Genomic DNA, 27,808 nt, shown 5'->3' with positions numbered 1-27,808 from the left:
CCTGCCTACCTCCTCAAGGCACTGGAGTTTGTGACCCTGTCTTAAGGGTACTTCAAAACCAATTGCTTTTGAACAGTATTTGATGATGAAGACAGATATTCCATGTTCAGACTTGTTCGACTGTATCCCCCTGGGATGCCCGTACTATGCTCCTAGGCAGAATCTGGGCTAATTCGTTTAAAAAATGCCCATTAATCAAAAGAAGGTTCAATCTAACTCAGGCCTTTCTAAGAGGCTACACAATTTGCTATGTCTAATTGATGTGCATATTTTATTTTGTGAGTTTTCTTTCTTTCTTTTTTTTTTTACAGCAAAAGGAAAGATACTGCTATAGAGACTGTCGTTTTACAGAAAACACAGTTGGTTACAGTATTTTACCAAAAATAAAAATAAATAATGTTTTTTAAAAAACACTCTAAAAACTCACCTTAAATCAATCACATGTGATCAATAGCCCAAGAATATTCATGTCCTATGTTTCCTTTATTCCATAAAAAAATATAGTTAAAATATTTTATATTATTTCTCAGCAGGACCTTGAAAATCAAACATGCTGCCTTTTCCCAAGACCAAATATAACCTGGCAATGGAAAAATAAGCATTCTCCTTCGTTATTTTTACGCCCTTGATTATGTTCACTGAAAATAACTCTCAAGAAAATTCAAGGTAAGAATCTGTTAATGAAATATTGCCTGGGTTTAAGTTTGAAAACTACATGTCATGATATTATTTCTCTCCTGCAGTTCAGGTCTCCCTTTCACCTAGGGCAGCAGAAGCTCTGTGGATTAATTCATGGTGATTTAGGTTTGGGTTCCAAGTCTCTCATTTTTTGTCTCTGTGAACTTAATACTACTTATTTTGCTTCTGTAAAATGCGATAATAATCCTACTTCATAGACTCGTTAGGAGGATAAATGTACGTTGATTAATAAGGTACATGGCACAGGTTCAATAAGTGATAGCCTTAATCAGTGAGGGTGACTCTTTTTCTGAAACTGACTAAAGAATATTTTATAGGACCTAAGAAAAACTCCTGAAAAAGTAAGTAGTAAACCCTTGTTTCAATTTTCCTTTTAAAGAGATTTGTTCATCTAACAAAAGAAAAGGCAAATGAATGTTACTCATGATAAAGCACTGTTTAGGCTAATAGCTAGTCATCACTCCTACCTAAGACTCTTTCTCAGTCTCTAAAAATTAAAGTCTACAGAAAAGTAAATGTTTCTTTTAAAAATTAACTTTTATTTTTGAAAATAAGATCAGAAGAGCTATTAACACAGATCCAAAAGGGAGTTACCAGAAAGTCAGCTGGTCTTCCAAAGAATCGCGCTCAAGAAATGGGGCCTCTTAACTGGTCCAGGAAGGTGGGCAAGCAGCACCCCCAGAGCATCAGTCAGACCTTTTCTGCTCTTCCTCTAGACTTCTGGTACCCCCATCCTCTTTTATCCCTGCTACTCAAGCTCTTGTTTTTCCTCCTCAAAGCAGAAGATCGAATATGAATGATGGAAAGGTTGATATGACAGTTAACATCTTTTTGAACCCTTACTACGTGTCATTCACTAAGATATACATTTTATATGTATATATCAATCAATCCTGACAAGAAGCCACAGAGGAAGGAATTATTGCTCCATTTAAGACGTTGGCCAGATCACACAGTCTCTGGGTTGGGCTGGGACCCAAGCCTGGTTTGCCTGAATTCAAGCCAGTTATAAACGCAATAATGATTAGTAGTGTTTTCTATATGTTTTTTAAAGCAGTGAATTAATATTTATATTTTTTCTATTAAATTTAAAATAAGCGGCTTATTCTTTGCTTGAGTTTGTTCCAGAGTTGCTGACTTTGTTTAGTTATATTTTTTTCTTTGTTTTTTTCCTATGACTTACTGGCTCTCAGTAGATAGAAAGTTTTAAACTTAAGTTGTTTTTTGAGTCATGCATTATTTTATAATTTAGGAATTTTCTTTGTATAAAGCTGTAATTGTGTCTCATGGACATCACAGCACAAGACATATTTATTAAGTAACTGTCAGCTATATTTAGTTTATTGACTACTTCTTGATTCTATTTTCTTCATTCCAAAATATAACAAAACTGTATATTCTCTCCATTTTTCTATACCATCAAAGTTTTACTTCAACTTAAGTGAATTTTTAAATGTTAAAAATTATCGTGATTCTTTATATCTCAAAACTTTATCTTCCCTTTGGCTCAGCAACTCTTCTAGTCACATTTTAATATCTTATTGTCTTTGTTTTTTTTCTAATGTGCCATTTATTTTTTTCTTCTAGATCTTGGAATCTTAAAATGCTTAAGCTGAAGGAGACCTTGGAAATAATTTCATGTGATTCTCTCATCTTGCAGTTGAGAAAATTAAGTTTTGGAGGGTTTGAATGGCTTACTCAAGACCACATAGCTAGTGCTATAGCTGAAAATCACATTCTGTGCACTTTCCAAGTCTCCTATGCTTTCCTGCTCACTGTAAGTAAAAATCATTGGAAACTAAAACCTCTCTTAGCCTCCGCAAATAGCTTGAAAGTTCTGTGTAACAATAATTTCTACCATAGCCTGTTAGACCCATACTCCCATCCTGACCTTGCCTCCTTGATATCTTCTTCTTTTATAGCTTACATTATTTTATTCAATCAATTAATTTTAAGGTTCTGGGCTATTATTTAGTCAAATGAACTTAATTTCGTTGGGATGCTTGTTCTTTGGTGCACATGAAGAGAGAAATATTTAAGAGTGAGCAGTTCAGCTCAATGGGTCATTTGCATTTCATTTTTTTAAAACAAGTTTGTGCTCTACTTAATATTTGGATGTATGGTCTTGAATAGATGTCAACATTTTCTCACAGCTGAGCCCAATGGCACTTGGATGTCAGCAACTTAAAATGGGTAGAATAGTGTACTAGATTTACCCTGGAAATTGTGAAATAAAATTCATATTTTATGGCAAGACAAAAAAACTTAAACATAAACCATTTTCTCTGCCCTTTGGCCTCCTCTCTCCCCTCTACTGTGTATTATACATCTGCATTATGCGCCAACCAAACCTTCCCTATTGGGAGAAATACCTGCTCAGCCAAAAAGAGCAACGTTCTACTAGCACCAAGACAACTCTTTAAAAGATAACGTTCCTTCTCGACTTTGTAAGGGGTCACGATGACCCATCACTTTGTACTTACAGATTTGGATTGTGCAAACTGTCTATGTCACTTAATGTACAGCTCTCTGTCTCAAAAACCTATGTAACTATGCTTTGATCTCTAACAGGCAGAATAGTTCTTGGAGCTTTCTGAGAGGCTATTCCTGGGTCATAATACGCAATTTGGCATGAATACAATTTTCCATTTCTTTCTTAGATTGACTGATTAATTTTTGGTGGACAAAATTTAAGGTTAATAACCTTTTTCTTAAAAAACATTTTTTTGTTCTTTTAGGAAATGCATACTGAAGCTCAACACCCACCAAGAGGCAACCCCAGTTTTTGGGTTACTAACACCATCCTCTTACCTCACCACTGACCAATCAGAGGAAGGTCACACACTCTACAGACCGTCCCCCACTCCCCCTGAAATTTTGCCTATAAAAACGTTTCCCTGAAAATCATCAGGGAGTTGGAGTCTTTGGAGCATGAGCCACCTATTCTCTTTGCATGGCCCTTGCAATAAACTTTTCTCTGCTCCAAACTCTGATGTTTCGGTTTGTTTGGCCTCACTGTGCGTTAGGCACACAAACTTGGGTTTGACAACAATATGATTCAGAAAAATGGTGTGTGTATATATATAATATATATCAATTAATATATTAATATTAATATAACATACACATATAGAGAAAGGGAGAGAGAAACAAATGTTAACATTTAGGATATTTTGTGAATATGCAGAAATTCTCTGTACTATTTTTGCAACTTTTCAATAAGGTCTGCAATTATTTCAAAATTAATTAAAAACATAATTGGCAGCATGAAAACTTACATGATATGCCATTCACTTAAGACTGGCATTCTGATAACTTAAGAAAAATAAACAGTGAACTGTAAAAAACCTCTTTCACTTACATATACCTAACATTCTCAGATAAATGGCAGCCTTTACTTATATAGTTAGCTCTTGAATAACAAATCCCCTGGGAAAGGGATGCTGGTGTTAGAAGTCAGGTGTGTTAAATTAAAACAGAAAAAGAAACATCTAAATTATGTCAAGTGGAGCTATCTGTGATTATAGTTGATGTCAAAAATTCCCACCTCTTCTGCTCTGCCCATAGCTTCTATTTTTCCTAGTCCTATTGTAGTAAACTGGGCAAAACCTTAGCAACAATTCTGCAAATTTTTCTGCTGTGTCTTTTGTCCCAGTTTCTCTCCCTCCACTCAAGATCCCTCTGCCTCTGGTTCCCTCGAGTCAGGACTGTCACATGCTGGGAGACAGGTGGATTCATTGACCTTTAATAAATTCATTCTCTCCTAAGTGTTCCCTCAACAGCCCTACATTTTAAACAAGTTATGTCTAACTGTGGATGGAAGGGCATTTTTGAAGAGATTTTAACTATTAGCAAACAGCTGTGTGTATGTGTGTGTGGATATGCTCCCATGAGCCCCAAAAAAGTCTTAAAATCACCGTGGACCACTTGCAGACAGGAGAGATAGCCAGAATGCCTGCATCATCTACTGCTACTGTCATCACAGCCTCATTTCCCATATTTTGATGCAAGTTCCTTTTTGAATATTTTTTCCTAGCAAGAACATCCACAGATCTTCCTTTGCTAAGAATTCATGATCTGAATTGTTCTTTCATAAAAGACATATACAGTCTTCATGATGTATTCCGCCAGGTTTGAGGCGATGTGGTTTAGGAAGGCTCCTATGAGGTCTCAAACGGCACATAGAAAATGTGACGTGGCAGTTTGGAGTGAAATTATTCATTGTAGTCATAGAAGCATCAGAATTTTAGCTGATATGAAAACAGAAATGGCAGTCACAGATGTAAAAGAAAAATGCTGTTAAAGGATGATTATTAAAATAAGCTGCTTATTTAGGATTTCTTATTTGAAAGAAAAAGGAACTCTCACATAATATTCTACTATTACCCTGTAAACATAAGAACAATGGGGTATCTGTAAACCCAATTTAATTTTTAGATAATAATCATGATGAGTCAAAATAAGATTAAGGAAGATATATCCAACACTCAACAGGAAAAAATACCTCCTAAAATAGAAAATTGAAAGACACGCAATCATTCAAAATAATTCTGAAATGGATAGTAAGTGGTCATTTTCACTTTTTACAGTTTAGATAATTAATGAAACAATGAAAACTTTATGTAAACATGTACGTGAATAAAAACAAAATTACCTTTTATGCGGCCACTGATGCATCCAATGCCAAGCAGTGCTATAGACACTTAATATTCAGAATAGAAATGTGGGGACTTCCCTGGTGGTCCAGCTGTTGAGACTCTGTGCTTCTGATGCAGGGGGGCCGGGGTTTGATCCCTGGTCGGGGAACTAGGATCCCACATGCTGGGAGGCCAAAAACATAACAAAACAAAACCAAGAAGTAGAAATAGTGTATTAGAAAGTTTGAACCATTAGTCCCTCTGTCCACTAGCTTTGTGAGCTTTGCTAAATTACTTAGACTCTCTGACCCCATTTCCTCATTTACAAAATGGAGGTGAAGTGCCTGGCACATAGTAGACACTCAACAAATGGTGGCTAATAGTAGTTATAGAAACAGATGATTTGTATTGAGTGTTTACTGTGTGCCAGGCACTTTGATAAGAGGTCTCAATGCGTTACCTTACTTATCAAGTAGAGGTCACAGTAGTGGTAATAGTGAGATCTTACAGGATGTTAGAGGACTGAGAAAACAATTTTAAAATTTACTAAAATGGGCTTCCCTGGTGGCGCAGTGGTTGACAGTCCGCCTGCCGATGCAGGGGACACGGGTTCGTGCCCCAGTCCAGGAAGATCCCACATGCTGCGGAGCGGCTGGGTCCGTGAGCCATGGCCGCTGAGCCTGTGCGTCCGGAGCCTGTGCTCCACAATGGGAGAGGCCACAAGAGTGAGAGGCCCGCATACCGCAAAAAAAAAAAAAAAAAAAAAAACCAAAAACTAAAATGATAGTTGTAAGAAAATAAAATCTGTATCTGAAGGTCTTAGCGGTAGAGTCAAGGGTTGTGTTGAAGTTCAGGGAATCCTGAGATGGTCAAGCTAACACCCTTCCCTTCTATAAGAGCTTTGAGGGGTACTCAGCCTCCAGCTCTCCCACTGAAGCACCGTCATTTCTGATGCTGAGATGACTATGGCCTCACCTTCTCCACACCCTCCCAAGAATCCAAGTCCCAAGAGAGAGCCTGTGACTGACAGCTTCCTACTTATATTTCTGCTCCATTAGATTGACTGAGAGTTGATTAGTGACAATTGATATGCAATTATAGTAATGGCCATAATAATGTCAGGATAATTAACCATCACAGGTCTACTGCAAGTGCATTGCTCCTATTTGTAGTTTTAGTAATACCTTATTACTTCCAGGACTTCTATTGGCCGTAGAAGGAACTCAATCATGATAGATTCTTAATTCTATATTCTTCATTTAAACCAATGAAAAGCCACTGAAGTTCTAAACCACCCATTTCCATATAAAGACTCAAAGACAAGATCATTGTAAGAATTTCTAAAACATGTTCACTGATTGCATTTTTATTATTAATTTTTTTCAAGTGGTATTTAGTATTCTCTGTATTTTACATCCATAATCTACAGTTAAGCTTACCCACTATTCTTCCAAAACTTTTTCCCATTCCTTTTAGTCCAGTATCTATATTATAATGCTCATACACCAAGAATATTGGACATAATGGCATACCCTTTTCATTCCTTATTCTTTTTTTTTTGCGATACGTGGGCCTCTCACTGTTGTGACCTCTCCCATTGCGGAGCACAGGCTCCGGACGCGCAGGCTCAGCGGCCATGGCTCACAGGCCCAGCCGCTCCGTGGCATGTGGGATCTTCCCGGACCGGGGCACAAACCCGTGTCCCCTGCATCGGCAAGCGGACTCTCAACCACTGTGCCACCAGGGAAGCCCATTCACTCCTTATTCTTGATCAAAATAATAACTCTGTTCATATGCTACACAAAACATAAATCACCCTAATGATTGATTCCTCATAATACTGTTCTCACTTCGCTATTTTTTTGGTTTTTGGTTTTTCTGGTCTGGAATTCTCTTCCATGCACCTCAGTAGGTCCAATCCCACTTATACCTCAAGGAAACTATTCAAATTTCAACTCCACAAAGCATTCACTCATGTCTCCAGTTCTGGTCAATATTATCTTCCTTTAAAGTCTCAAGTTAATTTAACTAAAACTCATTAGAGCAGTTAGCTCTTTCTATCCAGTTTCACTAAAATTTACGTAGATCCCTCCACTCCAAGACTAGAAGTTCCTAGAGTATGGCATCCATAAACAACTTTGAGGTAGAATCTACATACCATAAAGTTCACCCAATGTCTGTGTATAGTGTGTCTTTGTGATCTTTATAAATTTATAGAGCTGGGTAACCATCTTCACAAACCAGTTTTAAACATTTCTATCAGCCCCAAAAGTTTTCTCATGTCCATTTACAGTTAACTCGGCTTTCACCCCCAGTTCCAAGCAAACACTGATCTGTTTTCTGCCTCTACAGATGTGCGTTTCCTGGACGCTTCGTATGATTGGAATTATGCAACATGCAGTCTTTTGGGTCTGGTTTCTCTCAATTAGCATACTGGGTTTTTTTTTTTTTTTTGCAGTACACGGGCCTCTCACTGCTGTGGCCTCTCCCGTTGCGGAGCACAGGCTCCGGACGCGCAGGCTCAGCGGCCATGGCTCACGGGCCCAGCCACTCCGCGGCATGTGGGATCCTCCCGGACCAGGGCACGAACCCGTGTCCCCCGCATTGGCAGGCGGACTCTCAACCACTGCGCCACCAGGGAAGCCCTAGCATACTGTTTTTGAGGTTCATCCATGTCTTAGGATTAATCAGTAGTTTGTGTCTTTCTTATTGATTTATCTATTCAACACTTGATAAGCATTTGGACTGTTTGCAGTTTGGGGCTATTATAAATAATACTGCTTTGAAATTGGCACACAAGTCTTTTATGGACATGTGTTTTATTTCTCTTGGGTAGATTCCTAAGAGTGGAATTGCTGGGTTGTATCATACGTTTAACTTTTTAAAAAAGCCACCTATTTTCCAAAGTGGCCACACCATTTTACATCTCCACCAGTAATTCCAGTTTCTCCACATTCTTGCCATTACTGTTTTTTATTATAGTCACTGGGTGGGGGGAAGGGTGTTGTGTATCTCATTTTGGTTTTAACTGGCACCTTCCTAGTGACTAATGATGTTGGTGATATTTTAAACATGTTTATTAGTTATTCATGTATCTTCTTTGGTGAAGTTTCTACTCAACTCTTTTGCCCACTTTTTAATTGAATAGTTTTTCTTTTTCTTGAGTTGTAAGAGTACTTTAAATATCCAAGATACAAATCCTATATCAAACATAAAATTTGCAAATATTTTCTTCCAATCTGTGGCTTGATTTTCATTTCCTTAGTGATATTTCTAAAAAATCAAATGTTTTTTTAATTTTGAGAAGGTCCAATTTATCATTTTCCTTTTGTGCCAGAGCTAAGAAACCTTTGCCTAATCTAAGATGACAAAGATTTTCTCTTGTGTCTTCTCGAAGTTTTATAGCTTTAGCTGTTATATTTAGGCCTATGTTCCATTTGGAGTTAATTTTTGTGTATTGTGTGAAGTATGAGTCCAAATTAATAGTCTTTTTTCATATAGATGTCCAATTTTCCAAGCATTATTTGTTGAAAAGACTATCTTTTGCCTTGGCAATTTTGTTGAAAATCAACTGACCATACATAGGTTTATTTAAATTCCATTCCATTGATCTCTATGCCTACTCTCACACCAATAATAACCTGTCTTGATTTTTGTAACTTTATAGTACATTTTGAAATTGAGTAGTGTCATTCCTCCAATTTTATTCGTTTTCAAAATTGTTTTGGCTATTATAAACCTTTTATTCTAAGTTACAAAAATCAGCTTATCAATTTCTATCAAAAAAAAATCCTGCTAAGATTTTGAGATTGTGTTGAATCCATAGATCAATTTAGGAGAACTGCCATCTTAACAATATTGAGCCTTCCAGTCCATGAACATGGAGGGTCAATTTCTCTCAGCCATTTTAAGTAGTTTTCAGTGTATGAGTCTTGCACCTCTTTTATTACATTTATTTCCAAGCATTTTACTCTTTGTGATGCTATCTGGAATGAAATTATATTCTTAATGCTATGTTTGGAGTTTTCATTTGTAGTATATAGAGATACATTTTTAAAATTTTGATCTTGTACTCACAAGACTGTGCTACCTCATTTATTAATTCTAGTAGTGTTTGTGTGTGTGTGTTTTCTTCAAGATTTTTACACAGCATCAGGTGATCTGTGAATAAAAACCATCTTACTTCTTCATAGTCAATTTGATGCCTTTTACTTCTTTTGTTCCTTTACTGCACTGGCTAAAACTTTGAGTAACATTTTTATTGTTTTTTGTCTGAGTCGGGTCTTCATTGCTGTGCGTGGGCTTTCTCTGGTTGCGGCGAGCAGGGGCTACTCCTCATTCCAGTGCACAGGTTTCTCATTGCCGTGGCTTCTCTTGTTGCAGAGCATGGGCTCTGGGCGTGCGGGTTTCAGCAGTTGTGGCTCACGGGCTTAGTTGCTCCACGGCATGTCGGATCTTCCACACCAGGTCTCGAATCCGTGTCCCCTGCATTGGCAGGCAGATACTTAACCATGGCGCCACCAAGGAGGTCCCATTTCTATAGTTTTTAATATATTCACAGAGTTATGCAACCATCACCACAATAAATTTTAGAATATAAGTGGTGAGAGCAGACATCCTTCTCTTGATCTTGATCTTAAGAGGCAAGCATTCACTGTTTTACCACTAAGTATGACGTCAGCTGTAGGTTTTTTACAGATGCCCTTTATTAGGAAGGAAGTTCTTTTTTAATCTTTTTTTGAGAGTTTTTAATCATAAGTGTGTTTTATTTTATCAAATGCTTTTCTGTATCTACTGAGCTGATATATGGTTTTTGTCCTTTAATCCAGAGGTCCCCAACCCCCGTGCTGGTACCAGTCCGCGGCCTGTCAGGAACCGGGCCGCACAGCAGGAGGTGAGCAGCAGGTGAGTGAAGCTTCATCTGCCTTTCTCCATCGCTTGCGTTACCGCCTGAACCATCCTCACCCCCTGCCCCCTGATGCCATCTGTGGAAAAATTTGTCTTCCACAAAACCGGTCCCTGGTGCCAAAAAGGCTGGGGATTGCTGCTCTAGTCTACTAATATGGTGTTTTACTTTTTTTCCCCCATGTTAAACCAACCTTGCATTCATGTTATATAGTCCCTCTTATGCACTGCTAGATTTGGTTTGCTAACCCTTTTTTAGAAATTTTTTTTACGTTCATGAAAGATACTAATCTTTAGCTTTCTTTTCTTGTAATGTCATCTGATTTAACATCTTCAGAGAATGAGTTGAGAAGTGTTCTCTATTTTATAAAGAGTTTGAGAATCATTTTATCATTTCTTCTTTAAATATTTGATTGAATTCACCAGTGAATCCATCTGGGCCTGGGCTTTTCTTTGTGGGAATATTTGAAAGTATTAACTTAATTTCTTTACTTGTTATAGGACTATTATGGGTTGAATAGTATCACCCAAAAAGATATGTTGAAGTCCTAACCCCCAGGACCTCAGACTGTGTTCTTTAGAAATAGGGTCATTGCAGATGTAATTAGCCAAGATGAGGTCATACTGGATTAGGCTGGGCTCTTAATCCTCTATGACTGGCATCCTAGTAAGAAGAGGCAGACACATGGGGGGAGAAGACCATATGATGACAAAGGCAGAGACTGAAGCTGATGCAGCTGCAAGCCAAAGGAGGATTAGCTGACAAACCACCAGAAGTTAGGAAAGGTTAAGGAAGGATCCTCCAGGTCCTGCCAACACCTTGATCTTGTACTTCTAGCCTGCAGAACTGTGAGATATAAATTTCTATTGTTTTAAGCCACTCAGTTTGTGGTACTTTGTTGTGGTTGCCCTAGGAAATGAATACAAACTCTTTTCAGATTTTCTGTTGTGTTGATTCAGTTTTGGCAATTTCTTTCTAGGAATTTGTCCAACTCATCTACATTGCCTAATCTGTTGGCATAAAGTTATTTGTAGCCCCTTTTAATTTTGGTAGGGTGGGTAGTGATATCCTGCTTTCCTGATTTTAGTAATTTGTGTCTTCCTTTTTGGTCAGCATAATAAAGGCTCGTCAACTTTACTGACCTTTTCAAAGAACCAACTTTTATTTTCATTGATTTTATTTTTCCTCTTATCTATTTCATTAGTTTCCAGTATGACTGCTATTTCCTCCCTTTTGCTTGCTTAGGTTTAAGTTGCTCTTATCTTTCTAGTTTTTAAAACTGGAAGCCTAGACTATTACAACCCTTTTTCTTTTCTAATGTAAGTGTTTAAAGCAGCAAATACCCTTCAGATCACTCTTTTAGTTGCAACCCATAAATTTCAGTGTTTTCACTTTCATGCAGTTCAAAATATCTTCTGATTTCCTTTGTTACTTCTCCTTCAGACCATGAGTAACTTAATTTGCAAATATTTGGGTGATTTCCCAAATTTCTTTCTATCATCTATTCCTAATGTAATTCCATTGTAACCAGAGGACATAATTTGCATGGTGCCAATACTCTTAAATTTACTGAGGCTTGTTTTATGGCCTAGCATATACACTATCCTGGAGAATGTACTTCTTAAAAAGAATATAAATTCTGCTGTCACTAAGGACAATGGTCTATACATATCTGTTAGGTTGATAGTGTTGTTCAAGCTTTCTATAGCCTTAGCAGTTTTCTGTCTAGTTGTTCTACCCATTATTGAGAATGTGAAATTAAAATATCAAATTATTGTCTATTTCTACATTCATATCTAACAATTTTTGCTTCATGTATTTAGGACTGTTTTGGGTGCATGTACATTTCTAATTATTATAGCTTCTTGACATACTGACCTTTTTATTACAAAATGTCTGTTTCTAGAAATATATGTCTTAAAGTCCGTTTTGTCTGACATCATTATTGCCACTGCAAATCCCTTATGTTTGCCATTTGCATGGTCTATCACTGTTAAGTACTATTAGTCTTTTCATCATCATAATACATAATGCAACTTTGTACTTACTTTTATAGTTATCCTTTTATTAATTTGCAAGCTTTTTCGTAACAATAAAGCATAAATTCTTTGATGAGTTTCATACATCTTTCTGTATAGTGTTGGGTATAATAAATACTTGCTCCATTACAAGGAATTAGATACTAAACAAACTCCTCTTTAAAATAATAATCCAGTTGTGTTATTTGCTCATGGTGTTGTTGACTCATGTTTTCCCACCTTCAGTCCAGGTTTTGAAAGCTGTGAATGATACTCACCTGCCTTTCTCCCAGTTCCAATCCTAGATTTATGAAATGTACAAAGATATTTTAACCACAACTCCTCTGTACTCAAGAATCACATTTTAGGAACACTCATTTAAATCAGATGGTTTAATCTCAGGTATCTTTGCTCTCCTGCAAAACTTTGATAAAAATAGAAAATTGTCCAGACAATTACACAGGTCTCAAATATCATATGTCATGTGCATAATCCTGTTTTTTCTCACAATAAAGAAACAAGAATACTTTTGAGCTTTTAGGAATCATTATCTTACAAGGTAATTTAATAATTGCATAACTTTTGTGTTAAAACGTTTTCAGGCATTGATCTTTTTGGTATTTTGAAGCCTTGCCTCAGTAAAAGGATCTTGCTGATTGCCACATATGTTAATGTTTAAGATATACAATTATTATCCAAGTGATCTGTTCGTCAGTTTAAATGGGGATTGAGTATGATACGTGTTGATTTCAACAGGCTTAAAAAAATTCTTGTCTGATCAACGAATCATGTAGGACAAAAAAGGTCATTTTTTAAAACCTAGACTTTTTCTTTCCTCTTAAATGGCTATGAAATTTTTCACTTATGTCTGAAATTGAATAAAATTGCCTAAGTATACTCTTTTTTTTTTTTTTTTGCGGTACACGGGCCTCTCACTGTTGTGGCCTCTCCCATTGCGGAGCACAGGCTCCGGACGCGCAGGCTCAGTGGCCATGGCTCACGGGCCCAGCCGCTCTGTGGCATGTGGGATCTTCCTGGACTGGGGCACGAACCCATGTCCCCTGCATCGGCAGGCAGACTCTCAACCACTGCACCACCAGGGAAGCCCGAACCTAAGTATACTCTTAATCCCCATATATAAAGACATTTTTATGAGACTACTGTATTGAGACTTCTTGATTTGTGGCTCCCTTAAAATCACGTCTGTATTTGATATATTCATATAAGGACAGGAAGAATGATGCAATTATAGAAAGGTGTAAATGGTGTTAGACAATGGAAGATAAGGATTAACATTAATTAAACTGATGCATAATATCATGGATCAGGATAAAAGGGAATCCCTTCTTTTTGAGAAATTACTTTTATTTTTTCTAGGGAAATACACAAAATACTTCTATTGGCAATTCACCTCCACCCTTCAGTTGAATTTCTATTTCCAGAAATGCAGTTTCTCATTGTCAGCCAAACTTTCTGATCAGCGTACTGTTTTCAGAAGAAACGGATAACTTGTAAGGCTCAAGGAACATAGTTGCAAATTGCTAAGATTCTTCTTTATCACTTGAACGTCTGTTATATACCCTGCACGTGAGCCAAATCTTCATTTAAATTCCAAACTCCATAAGAAACATTTTCATGAAGAATTCTTGCAATACACAATAACAAAAGATAGTCAAAACTCTTCTGATTTAGGCAGTTTTTGTTTAAGTAGACTATCTAAACACAGCTGCCACAACTTCCAATAAATACAGAGCAGCATAAAACCACCTGCACTTGGTTTCGTCCTTGGAAAAGACGCATCTTCCCCCTAGTTGTTAGAAAATTCCGTACCAAATAAGATAGTTTTCTCATATCGCATGAAATACAGCATTTAACTTAACCTGACTCCTACAACCCAACATAAAACCTGTTTCAGAGCAGAAACAGACCCATAATTAAAATTGCATCAAATGATACGTTCACAGAAGTACTTAACACCTAAAGCCTTAAACAGACAGACAGACATAGAAATGCAGCCTCAGACTGAGACTTTGGGTTGTGAAATGTACACCCACGACCTTGTTTTGCTGGCCTGCTTTGTAACCGCGGGTTCCGCCCTGAGATGGGTGATGGGCCGCTCTAACTCATGAAGATTTCTGTCTCTTCCGCCATCCACTTCACAGGTAGTATGTGACTCCTCCACGCAACAGGTCCTGAGCCTGCGGCAGGGCTGGGGCCCGGTAGGGCAGTCTCTCAGTCGCCACGCGGCCCAGTCGCCGCATCTCCATCCCGCGTCCGGTCCCTCGAATGTAAGCCAGGCCGTTCGCTTGCTTTACCCGTGGTGGGCAGCCAATAGTTACTTATGGCAGAAGGAATATTATTATCTACGTGTCACTCGGAGCTTGGAGGACGAGTAGAAAGTACAAGCCCTCCACGCCGCGCTCGGCCGCGGTCCTTTCCCCGTCGAGCCTCCTCCAAGCCACCGCCACCGCACGCGGTCCTGGGTGCCAGCCCGCGGGGAAAAAAAGAGCGCGGTCGCGCGCAAATGAGCATGCGCCGCTGCCCGCCCGCCCGCCCCGCTTTACGGCCCTTCCCACCCTCCACGGGGGCCGTGGGAGCTGCGTCGCGAAATCAACCACGCTCTCTCCCCGCCCCTCAGGCCGCTGGGACCTGGAGCGTCCGGGAGCGGGCGTCCGTGCGTGATGACGCACGTGGTCGCGAAGACGTGGGGACGCAGGCGGCCGTATAGAGCGTGAGTTTTCGCGTCTGTTCGGCGCCGATGCAGTCGTCCGTTGCGCGCCGCGTCTCTCGACTGTTCCCAGGGCCGCGGGCGCTGGCGGCGGCGGCGGCGGCGCTGCGGGAGGCCGTAGGCTTCCGTGGGGCCAGGCGGGGGCGGGGTTGGAGGCGCAGCCTCTGCTCCGTGGGAGCTCTCAACAGGTCCGAGAACAGGGAGGGAGTTTCCCGGAGCGAGTCTAGCGGGGGTCTCTTCATTTTCACTCGCGTTTGTGCTTGAGGCCGATCGCACAGGGAACGACGTGCCCAGGCCCTGGGTGGATGGCGTTGGCTCTGGGAGGCGCGGGGCGTGGGGGGGCGGGGTGTGGTTTAAAGGGACGTTGCATCAGCGACAGCTTGTAGTTTCAGTTTCTCTTGGAAGAGTAACTCTGTTTCTCAGAGCAAGTGTGTGGCGAACAATCCTAATCCTAATCTAAGTAGTGGTATTTCTCCTAATACGGAACAGGAAATACACTAAGTGTATTTAATCCTTTTCTGTCCAGGCCTTAAAAACCTTTACAAAAACGGATCAATTGCTTATATGATTTTCCAAACCGAGCATAAACTCAGTGTTACTGTCAAAATAAATTATTGCATAGTCATGATTGAGTCATCGAGATGGGTTGGTCTCTTTGCAGTGACAGCTGGACTTGGCTCTTTTTTTTTCCCCCTTTGGAATTGCTCCTTAAAAATCTGTCTTATGTCTCACATTTATATGCCACTTTTTGCTGTCCTAATAACCTTTAAATCTAAAAACTTCTAATTTGCTGCTGGTGTGGCAGGGCTTGGGAAAGCAAATGATCTTAGAAGAAGGCAGTGCATTGGGTTCCCAAATTGTTCCAGGGCTACCAGCATCAACGTCAGCAGGGAACTTGTTGGAAATGCAAATTTAGGAGTCTTACCCCAGATTTAGTGAATCAGAAATCTATTTTAACAAGACTTCAAATGGATCCCAAGGCACCTGTGTGCTAAAGCTTGCGAATTACTGGCCATAGTGATAAAGAACAGCCATTGTGAAGTCACAGAATGGAATTTGAATCCAGGTGAAACCTTTCTTAGGTGTAGGACCTGGGACAAATTAGTTAAAGGTTACTTCATAGGACTGAAAGTATTCAGTGTAAAAATGCAGGAAAAGAGTTTAACACAGGTGGAAAACAGAGATGAGATGTTATTAAGGAACTTGTTAGAACTGTCTAAAATAAGTACATAGATTGTGCTGAAAGGATTCTTCTTTGATTTAGATGTGGGTTGTAGTGCACAAATATTGTGCCTCTTCTGCTGCTTAGAGGGCAGTTTATTTTTATGGATTCTCATTATATTGTATACGATTGAGGCTGTCGAATGTAGGATATTCAGTTAATACCAATGCTGTAGTATTTTTAAGAACCGCATTAGTAATTGTGTTAAAGAGCAGTTTTTAATTCTTTGGCCTTTTGGTTTTTTCAGCTTCATTGTGCCTTCTTTTGACCCAGAATTTGGTAAAGAAAGTAGAGTGGATAACTGATTGGAGATCAGCCTTAGCCTTAGAGTTGAGAAGTATTATAGAGCAGTGACTTGGAAACGAGAGACAAAACTGAAGATGTTTCTGTCCTTTTTTCCCCATGTGTCGTACAGCTCCACGATAGCAAAGAAGTTCTCATCATATCTACTTACCTGTGTTTTCTGGAAGCATCACAGGAATTAAGTTAGATGTGCCCTCCATCTGCTGTTTTTACAGAATGTCAGCTGCAGTGTTACAGCTTTTTCCTTCCCCTTTTCAGGGGGTTGGTGTTGGGGGGATAAAGAGAAATATTCGGGATTTGAAGCAGCTGACCTAAAGCCTAGACTCATTGTGATGTTGAGAAGAGTCTGTAGCACCATGGCCGAAACAACAGGTCACTTTGATTAGAGTCCACTGCTCCCGAGGCCACACCGTGGCTCCTGGGTATTGTGGGTGAGTTTTCAGATAACTGTGAGTCAGTTTAGATATTTATATCCAATAAATAATTTTGTTAATGCTAAATTAACACTGTCCCATCATGAAGTATTCACTTTTCAAAGGCCCCATTTTTCTTGTTCACTGTGTCAGAGAGGCTGATCTTTAGCGGTGGTTTGGGTCAGGCACACCCTGCTTTGAACCCCACCTCTGCTACATACTGATTGTGTCCAGTAGACAAGTTACATCCTCCCAGCCTGAATCTCCTTTCCTATAGAGTAGGACTCGTGGTGTGCGACCACCTCAGGACAGTGAATAAAATGAAATCAAGTGGAAAGCATGTCTGTTAACGCCGAGAGGCTCAGTAACTGGTGCATGTTGGACAGGGGAGAAAAGGTAGTTATTACCTGAAACCTAGCTTGATCTCATTCATTTCCTCGTAATGTTTTTATAAATGAGGTAATTTTATTAATTACTTGATTGCGCTGCTTTTCTTTTTAAGCAAAATGCTGAAGAGCTTTCACAGTATTGTGAATGAGAGAAAGCAAACACTTTGGAGAAAGTTAAAACTCTAAACCTGGTAGAAAGGCACCATTTTCAGTTCTGTCAGCATAACAGAGCAACTTTCATAAATTGTTTTGAGTGTTTACTGGAAGGTCAAGGTCAGCGGATGATTACTGTTTAAGTATCTACAGTTAGTTAATGGGGACAGTCAGCCACAGAAGGGGGCACTTTGTTACAGGAGATGAGACTTCACTGAAGACATGCACCAAAGAATAAGAAAATGCTATTATAGCTCTGAAATCATTATTTTTCAATATGGATGCTTAATGATTGGAAAGTGAAGAGTTTTATGTTCCATTTTAAAAAATGATCAAAAAATCTCATATTTCTGTATATAGTGCATATGAATATGTGAGCATGGAAACGACTTGAAAGGTGTCATACTAGGTCATAATTTCGTTTACTTGGCAATGTATTATAATATGGAGGTAGGGACAAATAATCTATACATTTAAGTAAAATTAGGTAAATGCATGTGTATGTAAAAATTCTTTTTAAAAACCATTACAAAGATAGAAATGCCTTAGAAAGATAGATGGCCTTTTATGCTGTAGCTCTAGTCATCTAAGCAGGGGGCCTCAGATTTTTTAGCAGGGGACCCTCTTTAGCAGCATCTTACCTGTAAAGCTCAGGAACTGAGAGGTTTTAAGAGAAGAGGGGTTGAAGGGCATAGGACCTGCCTGCTGGGAGCCTCCTGCAGTGACACTTCAAGGAGTCCGTGTGACAGGGTGTGAAACCATCTGTGGGGTAGAAATCCTCAGGAGATGAGCTGTACCTAAAAAGTCAGGTGTTGAGAATTCCTGAGTGGGATCCACAAACTTGTTCTGAAGACAACTCCCAGGGTTATCAGCAATGTCAGACATGTGTATAGTTTCTCATGTAGAGAAGTGAGATCATTTAAAAAAAAAATCCAGCCTTCAATCCGACCCATATTATATAAAAATAGGGAGGAATCTATGCACATTTTTTGAGAAATCATCTAAGTTTTTGCGGTACGCGGGCCTCTCACTGTTGTGGCCTCTCCCGTTGCGGAGCACGGGCTCCAGGCCCGCAGGCTCAGCGGCCATGGCTCACAGGCCCGAACCCGTGTCCCCTGCACTGGCAGGCGGATTCTCAACCGCTGCACTACCAGGGAAGCCCAGTTTTGTTTGTTTTTAAATCCCTCTAAGCTGTGACAGCTGTTACCACGGTTAAAACTTTAATATTTTAACTGGCTGTTGTTTAGCATTACAAATGACTCAAGGAAAAAGAAACAAGGAGTCAGTGGAAATATATTACTTGTGTTTACTGTCCTTTAGTATTTTGTTGTATGAAAGCAGCTGGTTTGCATTTATATGGTAAAGGGTTTTTCTTAAAGAGTTAATTTTTAGTTAATAGTGAGCTTTCATAAGAAAAACAATTTCAAATGCTAAGTATTTGCTAGATTGTTTTTAATAGCGATAGTAGTAATATCACATTGTCCTTTTTCACACATTGAGGAGGGTTTCCTGGTGACAGCTGGAGCATGGGGGAGGGGGAGTCACTTTCAATCAACCAGCTGCTCTCTGCAACATCATGATGGTGATATTTCAAAGCCCGTGGATAATTCTGGCTGCATTCAGAAGAGATAATGTATCAAATTTCTGGGAAGCAATAGATAGTGTGCAAGAGCCCTTTGGGATCTAGCTGGTAGCCAACTAACAATGCGTACATTCAGGTTTGCATGTTGGTATTATTTACCATCTCGTTTCTTGGACATTGTTACATGAGCATCATAATTATAAAGCAATAAAGTCTAGTTCCATGGGGGCAAAAGGCTCATTAGTTTATGGAGAGGAAGGGAGAATGGAAAACAAACTTGGGGGATGTGCTGTGTGCTTTTACATAATATGCTGTTTCATTTCTTCTTCCTGATGACTCCAGGAAGTAAGTGGAGTTTTCATCATCCATGGATAAGGAAACCGAAGCTCAGCAGGACTGATTATGTGATTTGCCCAAGGCCACGTGCTAGTAAGTGATGGCATCCAGACTTGACCCCATATCTAGCTTCAGATCCAGGAATGTTGTCGTTACACCAACAGCTGTTTCTCCACAGTGTTCACTTGCTTATGCATTTTTAATCCAAAGTCACAATATCAGGATAGTATGAATGAAATTTAGATACATATTACAAGGACTTCAGTTTTATATAAATAATATATAAGGGTGTGTGTGTGTTGGCAGCCGCTTCTAATTTTGGAATTTTTTCCCTTGAAAGTCCCTTGAGCAACACTGTTAAAGAAATTTTGCTGTGTTTTTTATATTACAGATACCAGAAATTTTCAAGGATGTGTATTTTAATGAGTCAGTTGTGATGCTGAGCTTGAACAGATGTAGGAATAAATATTGTGTGTGCTGCCCATGTAGTAGAAGTTCCTTCACATGGAAGTATTCAGGGCTTCCTCTTTCTCTTTCCAAGGAATGTGAATTTTGTATTAATAAGGGACCTTTTTGCTTTCTAGATGTTCAGCCTGTGGCAGACCTTTGAGATGCTGTTTGTATACCCTCCACGTTTTGGTTCTCCTGTTAGCTAGAGTGTTGTATGTACTCTGAAAAATGAGAGTTGATGATGCTTGAAATAAACTAGGATCTGCTGCCAGCCCTTGGCAAATTCCCTAGTATCTGTGTAGGGTTATTTGACTACAAACAACAGAAATTCAGTTAACTAAGTTATCCAGATAACTTATTCAAGAACAAGAGGTTTATTGGAAGTATATGGATGAGCTCAGAAAATCTACAGAAAAACCAAACCACAGGACTGCAGCCAGATGAGCTCTTGAGGCTTGGGTAGACTTTGATAGATCTGGAAAATTCTTTAAGTTAATGTTCTGAGTATCAGATCCAGAATTTGTTGGTCTTAGTGTCTCTGCAAAAGTGTTAGATTCCAGGAAGAGAGTTATTCTTCCATTCTTGGTCACTGTTACCCTTGAATCAGTGTAGGAAAGGCATCCTGGATTTCTGGTTCCCCCCCCCCCCAGGACCACATCCAATGGGGGTGAGAGGCGTCTCTTACCTGTTACTGAAAGAATGAGGTGTTAATGCCGGGCAGAGAAAAAGAAAGGAAACAAAGCCCAAGCCGTCCCCACCACCTGGTAATTAGTGGACGTCCTGTGTGCTTGTGGAACGTGCACAGCTCTGTCGCCTGGCATGCTTCTCCCCTCTTGGCCAGTTCTTGTGTTGGGAGGATTTCAGTTACGTAAATAGTTCACTAACATTTCTTACATGAGTTAGTTTAAATGGGGTTATGGCTATCACTTTTTCATTGACTTTAGGTAGACAAACAAAGAAATCTGGTGTGGAGCGAACCTCAGAATAGAATTACTTAAATCTTCTTGAAGGGAGTGATGGTGGGATGCTGGCATTGCTGCTCCCTGTACGTCTCCTGGTTTAAGGACCTACGTCTGCAGGGCTGTCAGTTGGAGAACTTTAATGAGCCCTCGTTAAACTAAAACTTGTAGCCCGTGAGAGAGGGAACCAGCTTATGATTGATATTGGAAATCATAAGCGGTGATGGATCAGAATTGGAGTTGGCACTAATTCACCTCACTGTGGAGCAAAAGTCAAGATTATATACAAAATCCAGTATTCCATTTTTCACGTATAAAGATAATCTAATCACTTCTGTTAAGACTATAACCCTTTAAAAAGGAGGGAAAAATAAAAAATTTTGCCATCTGACATATAGAGTTTTTTTTAGTCCTAAAATGGAGGCTCATTAAATTCTCAAATGTAATGGTAATTTAAAGATAATGTTGACAAAAACTCTGAGATTTTATTACAAAATTTATCTTAGTTAAAAAAAATCATTTCTATTTTCATGTGCCTTCCACACACCCCATCATACTGTTTTTTTAAAATGTATGTGTAATTGAATCACATGATGCAGTTTAAAAATGTAAGATCATAGCCCAGAAAAATGCTAATTGGTTACTAAGTTATAAAGACACTTTAAAGCTATTTAAAATTTTTAATCTTAAGCCTTATTTTATGTGTTGATATGCATTAAAAACAGTATCATTTCCCAATTTATGATTTTATATATATAATCTCATTTAATCCTCACACACCGAATATGGCTGCATTATCTCCTTGTACAGGTGAGGAACCAGTAGTTAAATAACTTTCCTAAGGTCACATGGCTGGCGTATTGTGGAGCTCTTACCAAAGTCCATGACCTTAATTACTGACCTCTACTGCAAACGTTAATATTGCTAGCCCTGTGTATCATTTTGACAAAAAGCACTGTGATGTTTCTTTTTCCAGAATCTGTCTGTTTACCCCAAGTTCCCTGACAACTTCTTTATGTTTGGAAACTGTTCAGATGTGTTGTGTTATCCATCATCTTGTGCTTCTGTTTGCTGTGAGTATGGCAATAGCTCCTATATTGCACAGTGTGCCCTGTGAAGCCTTTTGTCATTTATGCCTTAAAGCAGTCTGACAGCTTCTCATGTTGAATTCAGCCAGGTTGCTTTTCATTTAACAAAGCTAAGTGTTGCTTTCTAGGTGAAAAATAATTAAATGCTTTTAAAGATGTATTTGATTAACAGGAGGCTGATCTGTGTAAATTAATTACAACTGTAATGATGTCATAGCCTTGTCTTTTGTTATTAACCAGGTAATTGACCAGAAGTTTGGAAGCTTATTGTAACTGACAGCGGTTTGACCTTGTATGCTGTCTAGAAGTGAAACATGCACAATGCATGTAAATGCAGTTGGTTTTTTGAGCTTCATGTGTTGTCAGAGCATCTGATCTTGGGTTCTTACTTCACTCTTCCCTTACTTCTCTGCTGAAATTGTTACACTCGAACTGAATATTGTACTGATATCTCTTACTAAAAGCATCTGACCAAACACAAATGTTGTCTGTGTCCTTGAATAACTATAATCAGACACGAAACCTTGGCACATTTAGGACATAAAGTCAAGTAAACAAATGCCAAAATTAAATGAACCTTGGTTTTAAATTCCATGTGAAGGAAGGTAAAACAACTTTTGGGAGAGAAGACATAAAGGGAAAAATAGTGGGCATATTTGCTAGGTTGAAGGAGAATTTTTCCCTTTTATTCTAATTTACCTAAGAAAGTTCAGAGAATGTGGTGTTTAAATATTTGAGTGATGAGAGCCTCTAACTTGGGTGATTTTGGTTAAAGAATGGGATGGTAGGAATAAAGCACAAAGTGGATGTGGGATAACAATGGCTAATGAGCAGCAGTCCCTGGGTGCAGGCTGTCCTCCCTCCCACATGCCTTAGACTAGAGGAAGAGTCAGCTCTGCCAGAAGGGACATAGGCATTCCTAAAACCACCATACTATGCGAAATCACGCAATAAAAACCATAGAGCTATGGTGCAAAGGGTGTTAGGAGCAAAACACTCAAAAAGGTTGTCAGTGGCACATTACAAAAGAAAAGATAGAAACCTAATAAAATGGCAGCACGGTTTTACACCTGTTAAATGATTAAGAAACGCAGAAGTACATAGAAAGATGGCACTCTACCTTCAAAAAGTCCTGACCTTTGCTTTCAGAAGCGATTGTCAGAAGGATTGCAGCTTGTGAATTATTGTCAAGTGGTGGAAGAAGGGTTATCCGGATTGGATGTCAAGTCATAATTGCAGATGTGGATGGGTGGAACTTATAAAATACTCAGCAAACTGAGGTAGCTTACTTCAGCCGGGTGCAGTTTCCTGCCTTCACCTGGGGCTTGTGCTGATGAAATTGTGCACAATCAGATGCAAAATTTGCATCGTGCTCCAGTTGTTCCTTGATATATATTGATTGCATTTGAACAAATTTGCTTGTTTCAAAACAAGCACTATAGCAGAACTGATCGGCCTAATGAACTTAAACTTCCCTAAGCATATTTCACATATTTCCTGTCTCTGTGCTAGCAGCACATGCATGCTATTTCCTCTCTTTAAAATACGTTTCCTCCTTTCAATTACTTTCTTTCAAAGTCTGGTGCAGGTGAGGAAGCTTCTCTGAGGTATTCTCTGAATTGAATTAACTTAACCTTTTTTATATTGGCACATATTTGTACATTATTTGCCCATTTCCAGGTAGTGTAGGTTCTAGAAATGACTTAAGACAGAAGTTAGTAGTAAAGGGGGAAAAATTAGCAACCAAATGGCTGAGTAGCTCTCAACAGAAGAAAGCATGCGTGTTTATTAGGTGAAATTAAGTTTTTCTAGTGCTGATGGGATTTTGCACAAGGAACAGTAAAGTCGGAACAGTGTTTTACAGCAATGTGAAAATGATTACTCTGTGGCTGTCCCTTGGGTGAGTGAGACCTATGTCAAGGCCTAATATGAAGGTGCATTTCTGCAAAAGTCATTCTTCAAAGGCAAAGTGACGTAGTCTGACCATGCAACATTTGGAGATTTGGCAAAACACAGGGCTAAAAGTTGGGAAAGTGTTCCTTTATACCCGTAATTCTTAAAAGGTAGAAAAGATGTTTTTGCCTCTCTGTGGCTTCCTTCTCAGATTAAACCTTACTTTGCAGGATAGGGCCTGGGGGTGAAAGCATGCCAAGCAGGGAACACTTCACATCCCCCCGCCACAACCCTTTCTTTCCAGAGTTCTTGCCAGGCAGATGCCTGGTCCTGGGGGGAAAAAGTCAGAGAAGGCACAGGGGCTTCTGTTCCTCAGCTTCTCTATTTGTATAGAGTATAACCCCAGATGAGAAAAGTGACGTTTGGATTATTGTTACTTTTTTCGTTTTTAATTTGATTTTAAAAACAGATTTTTGTTGTTGTTTTTAAAGCTATGACCATAACAGTTACCAAAAGAAGCTGGGTATTTGAACATTGCTTTGTACTACTCTCTTAAATATAGATCTACAAGTTAAGTTGTATCAAGAAACAATTACATTTGGTAGAGTAAAAGTTTTATGTTCTGAGATTTTCTACATTTGAAATATTTCAAAATGCATATACATTTTGGTATGTTTAATGGAAGTCACCAACTGCACTTTCTTAGGAAAGACAATTCTTTATGCTCAAATAATGTCTTTCCTAATTCTTCTGGTGGTTGAAGTGTCATATCTCTTATTAAAAGACCATAGGAGTGACTTCCTATTTCACCTCTGACATGTAAAGAGCTTGGAGGTCATCACCCCTGTCCTCACAACAAGAAAAACCCTGAACAGACTGAAAATCAGTGACTTTTCTTAGATCCATCAGAGAATTGAGGTCACAGGGCAAACTATCACGCCCAAATCTGGAGATACAAGCTCATTTTGAGAATCACAGCCCAAGATCGTGCACACAGTGGCAGTGCCCAGTGATGAGTAACTCAAAGAGATGGTTAGAACTTGGGCTTATATAGCATCTTAACAAAAGAACAATACTTTTTTTTTTTTTGGGGCTGTGTTGGGTCTTCATTGCTGCACGCAGGCTTTCTCTAGTTGTGGTGAGCGGGGGCTGCTCTTCATTGCAGTGCGCAGGCTTCTCATTGCGGTGGCTTCTCGTTTCGGAGCACAGGCTCTAGGCGCACAGGCTTCAGCATTTGTGGCACACAGGCTCAGTAGTTGTGGCTTGTGGGCTCTAGAGCACGTGCTCTAGAGCGCAGACTCAGTAGTTGTGGTGCATGGGCTTAGCTGCTCCACGGCATGTGGGCTATTCCTGGACCAGGGCTCGAGCCCGTGTCCCCTGCATTGGCAGGCAGATTCTTAACCACTGCACCACCAGGGAAGCCCGAACAATACATTTTTAGAGAAGTGACAAGGCAAAGGAAAAGGACTTTGAGTTTCTAGGGCAGCAAATGGTAGGAAGGCAAATAGGTGGGGGAACTAATGGAAGATTAGGGCTAGTTAGTAAAGTTTGTTGTGTAGATTTTTTTTGGAGCCAGTTGTAAGGTTGTCTCTGGTGATTAACTTTTGTCATACCTGGTGGGGGGGGGGACACCTTCACAAATTCATGTCCTGCTTTTAAGCAGATGGGGGGAAGCAGAGAGCTTTAGTTGTATCTGCTTTTTCTTAATTGCATTCAGCTCAAGATAATCCTTATGCCAAGTGGCATATTTGGTGTTGCACATTATGCTGCCCTACAATCAGCTTAGCTGGAACTGAACCACTGATGGCAGTAACTCGTTGGAACACTTTAACAGTAATTTTGACAAACTGCTGGAGTATGAGTGTAGGCTGTCTTGAGAGTTGAAAACTCGCAGCTTTTCTGCAGACAGACCTGACTCACAACTTCATTTTAAGAACAAGGACTCTGGAGCCAGATTATCTTGGTTAAAATCCCCACTCATCTGTAAAATGAGGAAATAATACCTGCCTCATAGAGTTCAGAGGGTTGAATGGGATATGCCAGATGACAAAACTAAAACGATTTAGTAATGAGTTTGATATCATTTATTCAAAGGAAAGCAGTCCATAGATTGGGGGAGTAGAGTGCCTCACAAACAGTGGAGCATTCTTCCCAGGGGATTTTGGGCCAGAGTGAGTTTTAAAGAATGTTAGAAAAGTCAACGAAAAAAACAGGATGTGGTTGGCTAGGGGGTGGGGGGGTTTCCTTTTGAGGCCAGCAGGGCCTCCTTTCCAGGGTAAGCTGACCTGGAGGATGGTGATTGGCATTAGGTTTCCTGCACAGTGAGGCAGTTCCCATAAAGGCAGGCTGACTTAAGGTTAGACTTGTGACATGGGCTGGACCACTGGGACGGCCTTCATTTTGTGGGTCCCAATATATGAATTAACTTTGTCAGGTAATGGCACACGTGTAAAGTTTGAGAACAGTACTACCAAAGATGAATTAGTACTATATAAGTGTGTAACTTTAGCCAATGATTTGACTTTTTTATTTCACCAGTATTGAGGAAAACTTGAAATCAGTAGCAAATGGGTATTTCTGTTTCATTAAAACAATAGCTGAGATTTAATATGTTTACTGTGTGCTTGGCATTATTCTAAGCACTTGGTGTTTTCTGTTTGTTTGTTTGTTTTAAATTTATTTATTTATTTTTTGGCTGTGTTGGGTCTTCGTTGCTGTGTGTGGGCTTCCTCTAGTTGCAGCGAGTAGGGGCTACTCTTTGTTGTGGTGCACGGACTTCTCATTGCCGTGGCTTCTCTTGTTGCGGAGCACGGGCTCTAGGCACGCGGGCTTCAGTAGCTGTGGCTCGCAGGCTCTAGAGCACAGGCTCAGTAGTTGTGGCGCACAGGCCTAGTTGCTCCACGGCATGTGGGATCTTCCCGGACCAGGGCTCGAACCCGTGTCCCCTACATTGGCAGGTTGATTCCTAACCACTGCGCCGCTAGGGAAGCCATTCACTTGGTGTTTTCAGTCATTTAATCCTTACAAGAATTCTAGGATCAGATTTAACTATTATTACTATTCCATTTTCATAGCAGGAAACTGAGGCTTAGGTTAAGTGACTTACACAAGTTAACACAGCTCTTAATGCTAAAGCCAGTCATTGGGACCAGTTTAGACTCCAGAGTATGTGCTCTCAAACCCCAAGGTACCCGGGAAACACAGTTTGGTAGAGATGATAAAAGGCCTCTGGTGACAGCCTGTTGGCACTGGTGGACAGTACATGTGGAAGGCATTGTGGAGGTCGGTGAGCAGTGACGTGGTCAGGGAGCCCGACATTAAGGATGCAAGTCTAGAGCTGGGCTTTGAAGGTTGGGGAGAAAGTAAATAGGTTGGGAGGACGAGGAGGGGGTATGTCGCTGGCGGTGCTGTCAGGACCCTGCCCGCGTCCTCACGCCCTTAGTGTGCCCTGGTGGACTCCCAGCCTCCAGCCCCTGCGGTTCTTCACCTGAGTGTTTTCTCTGACCCCCTGATGCCCACTTTTCCTGCTGTAGCAAGTCACAGGTGACAGGGAGTTAGGGCAGACCCCTAGCCCTTTGGCAGTTAATACTGAGGCATATCTAGTCTGGCTCCTAGAGTTCCCAGTGAGATTAAGCCTGTCCCCCATAGAGATGGCTCACTTGATAACGCATGCATCTTAGTGGCTCTCATTATTGCCCAAAGCAATACCTGACTTAAAATGTGTGGCTCTACCTTCTCTCTTTGGTAAGATCTTATTTTTCATAGAAGGAAGCCTTTCTACATGAAAAGTGTTGAAATCATCACCCTTTTAATCACTTTTTTTCTCATGTTATTACTTAAAATAGTTCTAATTAAATTTTACACCATATAAGTAGAAGTTGAACTAAAAATGAAACATTGTTTTAGTCTTTTCTTAGTACTTAAAAAAATTCTCTTAAACTTGAGTTTACCCACCAAGAAGCAGTTATGTGAAAGAAAACTAGGTGATACCTTGTTTAAGGGTTTCTACTGAGTTAAAAAGGATTGGCTGTG

At 39.8% G+C, this 27,808-nt stretch overlaps 1 protein-coding gene across 4 annotated transcripts in view; it reads left to right on the top strand.

The window, feature by feature from the left end:
• The first annotated feature begins 14,851 nt into the window (after positions 1-14,851).
• RHBDD1 (rhomboid domain containing 1) overlaps positions 14,852-27,808 on the top strand; it is a 114,847-nt gene continuing 101,890 nt past the window's right edge. For 2 of the 4 annotated variants that reach the window (XM_060016017.1, XM_060016015.1), the window contains exons 1-2: positions 15,007-15,176; positions 19,393-19,479. The gene's annotated coding sequence lies outside the window, so the exon portion shown is untranslated. The other 2 variants (XM_060016018.1, XM_060016016.1) reach the window with 2 other exon arrangements.

This window comes from Delphinus delphis, chromosome 7, assembly GCF_949987515.2.
Source record: "Delphinus delphis chromosome 7, mDelDel1.2, whole genome shotgun sequence".
Lineage (NCBI taxonomy): Eukaryota > Metazoa > Chordata > Mammalia > Artiodactyla > Delphinidae > Delphinus > Delphinus delphis.
The sequence above is the reverse complement of the archived record's forward strand: the minus strand, read 5'-3'. Positions and strand labels throughout refer to the sequence as shown.